The sequence below is a fragment of the Dama dama genome, chromosome 9 (assembly GCF_033118175.1).
Source record: "Dama dama isolate Ldn47 chromosome 9, ASM3311817v1, whole genome shotgun sequence".
Classification (NCBI taxonomy): domain Eukaryota; kingdom Metazoa; phylum Chordata; class Mammalia; order Artiodactyla; family Cervidae; genus Dama; species Dama dama.
This window is the reverse complement of record NC_083689.1, coordinates 61,430,649-61,437,521: the sequence shown is the minus strand read 5'-3', so window position 1 is coordinate 61,437,521 and position 6,873 is coordinate 61,430,649.

The following is a 6,873-nucleotide window of genomic DNA, read 5'->3' as shown; positions in this document are numbered from 1 at the left end:
CTCTTCACATCAGGTGGCCAAAGTATTGGAGTTTCAGCTTCAGCATCAGTCCTTCCAATGAACACCCAGGACTGATCTCCTTCAGGATGGACTGGTTGGATCTCCTTGCAGTCCAAGGGACTCTCAAGAGTCTTCTCCAACACCAGTTCAAAAGCATCAGTTTTTCGGTGCTCAGCTTTCTTCACAGTCCAACTCTCACATCCATACATGACCACTGCAAAAACCATAGCCTTGACCAGACGGACCTTTGTTGGCAAAGTAATGTCTCTGCTTTTTAATATGCTGTCTAGGTTGGTCACAACTTTCCTTCCAAGGAGTAAGCGTCTTTTAGTTTCATGGCTGCAGTCACCATCTGCAGTGATTTTGGAGCCCCCAAAAATAAAGTCTGACACTGTTTCCACTGCCTCCCCACCTATTCCCCATGAAGTGATGGGACCAGATGCCATGATCTTAGTTTTCTGAATATTGAGCTTTAAGCCAACTTTTTCACTCTCCTCTTTCACTTTTATCAAGAGGCTTTTTAGTTCCTCTTCACTTTCTGCCATAAGGGTGGTGTCATCTGCATATCTGAGGTTATTGATATTTCTCCCAGCAATCTTAATTCCAGCTTGTGCTTCTTCCAGCCCAGCATTTCTCATGATGTACTCTGCATATAAGTTAAATAAGCAGGGTGACAATATACAGCCTTGACATACTCCTTTTCCTCTTTGGAACCAGTCTGTTGTTCCATGCCCAGTTCTAACTGTTGCTTCCTGAACTGCATACAGGTTTCTCAAGAGGCAGGTCAGGTGGTCTGGTTATTCCCATCTCCTTCAGAATTTTCCACAGTTTATTATGATCCACACAGTCGAAGGCTTTGGCGTAGTCAATAAAGCAGAAGTAGATGTTTTTCTGGAATTCTCTTTCTTTTTCAGTGATCCAGTGGATATTGGCAACTTGATCTCTGGTTCCTCTGCCTTTTCTAAAACCAGCTTGAACATCTGGAAGTTCTCGGTTCACGTATTGCTGAAGCCTGGCTTGGAGAATTTTGAGCATTACTTTACTAGTGTGTGAGATGAGTGCAATTGTGCAGTAGTTTGAGCATTCTTTGGCATTGCCTTTCTTAGGGATTGGAATGAAATGACCTTTTCCAGTCCTATGGCCACTGCTGAGTTTTCCGAATTTGCTGGCATATTGAGTGCAGCACTTTCACAGCATCATCTTTCAGATTTGAAATAGCTCAACTGGAATTCCATCACATTCACTAGCTTTGTTCGTAGTGATGCTTTCTAAGGCCCACTTGACTTCACATTCCAGGATGTCTGGCTCTAGGTGAGTGATCACACCATTGTGATTATCCGGGTCGTGAAGATCTTTTTTGTACAGTTCTTCTGTGTATTCTTGCCACCTCTTCTTAATATCTTCTGCTTCTGTTAGGTCCATACCATTTCTGTCCTTTATTGAGTCCATTTTTGCATGAATGTTCCCTTGGTATCTCTAATTTTCTTGAAGAGATCTCTAGTCTTTCCCATTCTGTTGTTTTCCTCTATTTCTTTGCATTCATTGCTGAAGAGGGCTTTCTTATCTCTCCTGGCTATTCTTTGGAACTCTGCATTCAAATGGGAATATCTTTCCTTTTCTCCTTTGCTTTTAGCTTCTCCTCATTTCACAGCTATTTGTAAGGCCTCCTCAGACAACCATTTTGCCTTTTTGCATTTCTTTTCCATTGTTATTATCACTAGTTATTAGAGAAGTGTAAATCAAAACTACAATGAGATATCACCTCACACTGGTCAGAATGGCTATCATCAAAAAATCCACATATAACAAATGCTGGAGAGGGTGTGGAGAAAAGGGAATACCCCTGTACTGTTCATGAGAATGTAAGTTGGAATAGCCACGATCCTGCAATCCCACTCCTGGGCATATATCTGGAGAAAACCATGATCTAAAAGGATACATGCACCCCATGTTCACTGCAGCACTGTTACAATAGCCAAGAGATGGAAGCAACCTAAATGTCCATCAACAGATGGATAAAGAAGATATGTTACATATATATAATGGAATATTACTCAGTCATTAAAAAGAATGAAATAATGCCATTTGTAGTAACATGGATGGACCTAGACAGTGTCACACCGAGTTAAGTAAGTCAGACAGAGAAGGAGAAATATCATATGACATCCCTCATATGTGTAATCTAAAAAGAAATGATACAAAAGAACTTACAAAACAGAAAGAGACTCACAAAGTTAGAAAATGAACTTATGGTTGCTGGGAGGAAGGGATGGTTAGGGACTTTAGGAAGGTCATGTATACACTAATATATTTAAAATAGATAAGCAACAAAGACCTGTTGTAAAGCACATGTAACTCAGCTCAATGTTATGTGGCAACCTGGATGGGAGAGGAATTTGTGGGAGGATGGACACATGTATACATATGACTGAGTTTCCTCACTGCTCACCTGAAACTACCACAGCATTGTTAATCGACCATACCCCAACACAAAATAAAAAAAAGTTTTTAAGAAATTAAGCTTTCCGAGAATCCAGAGGCTAACACTTAATTTCTCATATTCCCTAGACTGAATCTAAACTATGAGCCACAGTCAAAGATTTTCCCAAAGTAACTGAAGATTCTCACAGATTTGCAGAGGAATTTAACACAGTCATTCAAACCTATCAACCTGGTATTTCTGTCTTATGTCAGCTAGTTCATATGCTTGTCAGAGAAGGCCAGCCCAGCACTGGATGAAACTCAGTAACTGGGAACATTCTGAAAGGTCTCTAAGACGACAACTGGGAGACCAGACCACTAGCTTATTATAGGATTAGGCTCAGACAATAACTGGGTGATTTTATCCAGTAACTTTTAGGGTTTTTCCAAAAGTCTATTGATTGAAACAAAGTTGAGGTTTGCATATAAAAGTCTGATTAATCTTGCCGTGACTATTACAATCAACTTCAGATTATTTTTAAAGAAAAATTTGGCTTCCTTCAGATGTCAATTCCACCTAGGTAGCTTTTAACATTATGTTAAAATGGGTTATTATGGGATGAACAAGGACCTTACCCTTCTAGGAAAAACAACAAGGATGGAATGGGAAACTATGTTCATTCCAGATTTAATTAATCTACAAATCAGCTCTCTCATATGGAGAATCGGTCACCTCAGAGGAAGACAGCTAAAATTCTCTCTTTTTTTTAAAGGATTTTTTAAATTGAAATATAGCTCATTTATAATATTGTGTCAGTTTCTTGTGTAAAGTTATTAGGTTATGCATATATACTTTTTTACTATAGGTTATTACAACATATTAAACATAGTTCCCCATGCTAAACAGTTGGACGATGTTTATCTATTTTATATAGTGTTGTTTACATCTACTAATTCCAGACTCCTAATTTACCCACCTCCTTTCCCCTTTGGTAACTGCAAATTTGTTCTCTATGTCTGTGCATCTGCTTCTGTTTTGCAAATAAGTCATTTATATCATAATTTGGGTTCCACTTATCATAATATGGATAAGTGATATCATATGGTACTCCCCTTTCTCTGACTTCACATAAAGTGATAATCTCTACGTTCATCCTTGTTGCTACAAATGGCATTGTCTCAGTATTTTTTATGGCTGAGTAGTATTCCTATATATATTATATAGGAATATATATATACACACACACACACATACATACCACATTTTATGCATTTATCAGTACAGATACAATTCTTAATCTTCAATTTCAGCATCTTTACCTATGGCTACTTCAGCCCTGCAGGTTGAATATTATGTTCTTAGTTAGGAAGATTCCCTGGAGAAAAAAAGGCAACCCCTTCCAGTATTCTTGCCTGGGAAATCCCATGGACAGAGGAGTCTGGCAGGCTACAGTCCATGGAGTTGCAGAAGAGTCAGACACAATTTAGCAACTAAGCAACAAGGGCTTTCACTTTAATTAAGGGTAAAACTATCATTATTTTAGATAATACATGTGCTTTTGGAGCAGCTCAAGGTTTTTGAATGTTGTGGAAACACTATGAATTCCTAATTTCCAACAGAAGTAAAATTTTAAATGGCCTCTATGTTCCAGAATTATTAGATATAATATTTTAACCTGCTGCTTTCGCTACCATGAAGATTCCTAGGTGTTCGAAACTTGAGCCTTTGGGAGCTAAAGAAAACCACCCAGTTGATGCTTCTGCAAAGAATGCTCTCCTTAAAGGGACCAACAGCAGCCAAACCCCCACTTGGTACAAACACTGTCTTCCCTAGATGATAACTTAGAAAAAGTGGCGAGAGAAGCCCAAAAGTTAACCTCAGAAAAGAAATAACCAAGATTGGAAGTCAACACCTTTTTGTTTGATAAAAAGAAAAAGCTCTGGTTTGGACCAAATGATGATTCAGTCCTGCTGGAGACTGAAATTACCACTCCTCCCTACTCTGCATGCGTTAAATCTTTGGTCTACTGACAAAATAATAGCATTCCTGAATCAGTATTGGTAGGGAAATGGAACAAAGCTGAGAAAAGTGCCTTCCTCACTTGTCCCACTTGTCCCACTTGTCCCACTTGTCCAAAATACAGCCCAAGGAAGCTTGTTGGTGCTACTTTCTATCATGCTAACCTGCCTAATGGACCTTTCATGGTCTGGCAAATGGATTTCATACACCTTCCCCCATCTCATGGATACAAGTGTGTTTTAGTCATGGTCTATATGCTTTCACACTAGACTGAAGCCTTCCCTTGCAAATAAATTATTGCCTCTTCTGTCATTAAAATCCTCTTAGAAAAGATTACCCCTCCCTGATGAAATCCTCTTCAACTTTATGGCTTCAAAGAACCCATTTTACTAATCAGGCATTCAACAAGTCTACATAATTTGACTGGTTTTACACTTCCACTATGCTTAATACCCTCAAGTCCTCTGGCTTATTTGAACACACTAATGTCATTATTAAGACTCAGTTGATAAAATTTGTAAAGACCCTTCAAATACCTTGACCTAAACCATTGCCGTTGGTCTTTTTAAATCTTAGATTCACCTCTTTTGAAACTCATGAGCTCTCACCCTTTGAGACAGTCACAGGACATGCAATACACTTGTCCCTGCCTTTTGTGATCCACAATGATAAAAGGAAAGATACTCTACTATTACAAAGGTTTAATTGCTTCTATTAGAAATAATCATGATTTGGTGGAACAGTCTTTTCACAATGTACTCTCAGGAGGTAAAGACCTTAAATATCACATCTTGCAACCTGGAGATTTTATCTATTGGAGAGGACACTTCCAGAAAGACCCTCTTCATCCTCACTGGAAAGGGCCTTGGCAGGTCCTGCTAACAACTCTCATGCCTCCAAATTCAAGAGAATAGACTCTTGAATTCATACCTTTTGAAAGCACTGAAGCTTGACTAGACTTGCATGTCATCTGGTGACCTGAAAGTAAAGATGTCTTTGAATTAAAGCAGACCACATTTGATGAGACCACTTTCCCAGGTTATTCAGAAAAGAACTGCTGGAAGTTTGTTACCAAACCTCTGATGATGACATAATGCCTCAGATGATCTCCAATATCTATGGCTTGATAACTTATGGACTTGAGACTGAAAGTCCCTGAGAGTTCTTCCTCCTACCCCTCCTTCTCACTTGAACATTACTTCAACAGGTTTCCAATCTGTACACCAGCATGAGACACCATGCCTCAGAAAGGTCCTTCTAGGCATAAGAGAGAAAAAGTGACTGAAAGTGGAAAAGCTGATTTGATCAATGATCAGAGAACAATCTTGATCAAAAGGAGAAAAAGAAAGAAAAAAATTAATAAACAAAAATATCAATTAAATAGGAGACCAGAAGGGGGAGCTCCCATGTCCTTAAAAAGAACCCAATAGGAAGGACCTTTGTCCTGGCAAGAACTCAGCCAATGAAAAGTCATGGGCTTTTTTATTTAGGATAGGCCTTCCAACTTCTTTCTTTAAAAGAATTCTTTTTGCCTTTCTCTTCAAGGACTTGCAGTGGCTCTGGCTACAGACTCTAAATTCCAAGTCTTTCTGATGCCAAATAAACCCATTTTTGCTGGAGAAATAGCTGGAGGTCTATTTATTTTAGGTCAACAAAGGATACTATTAAGAAAGTGAAAAGACACATACCAAATGAGAGAAAATATTTGCAAATCATACAGTCTATTCTTGTTATTGTGATGTTTACAGTCTAAAAGTCACTAGTGAAGTGTGAAAGTCACTCAGTTGTGCCCAACTCTTTGGAACCCCACGGACTGCATAGAATTCCATCTGGAGTTCTCCAGGCCAGAATACTGGAGTGGGTAGCCTTTCCCTTCTCCAGGGGATCTTCCTGACCCAGGATTTGAACCAGGGTCTCCTGCATTGCAGGCGGATTCTTTACCAACTGAGCTATCAGAGAAGCCCCTAAAAGTCACTACAAACAATGAATTAGCAAAAATAAAATATTGTTCCTAGGTATAGACAGATAGATGGATAGAGTTTAAGATGGAGACATATATATATATATACACACACACACACGCGTTTTATGTAGCGAGAAGAGACATATACAGAGAGAAGTGATTCCTTCTCTACACACACACATATTTGATGTGATATCCTTTATATTTTTTTCCTTTCTCTATATTTTTAAAAAGAGAAGACAAAGTTCATAAGAGTTTAGTGACTTGCCTGAGGTAAATTGCAGAGCTGGGAATCAACTGATAAGGGACTATTATCAGAATATATTAAGAACTGTTATAATTCAACAAGAAAAAGATAAACACAATTTTTAAAATAAGGTTATGGACTTAACCTTATGCATTTCTCCAAAGAAGATATACAAATGGCCAATAAGAACATTAAAAAGGAGATCCACATTCATTAGTTATA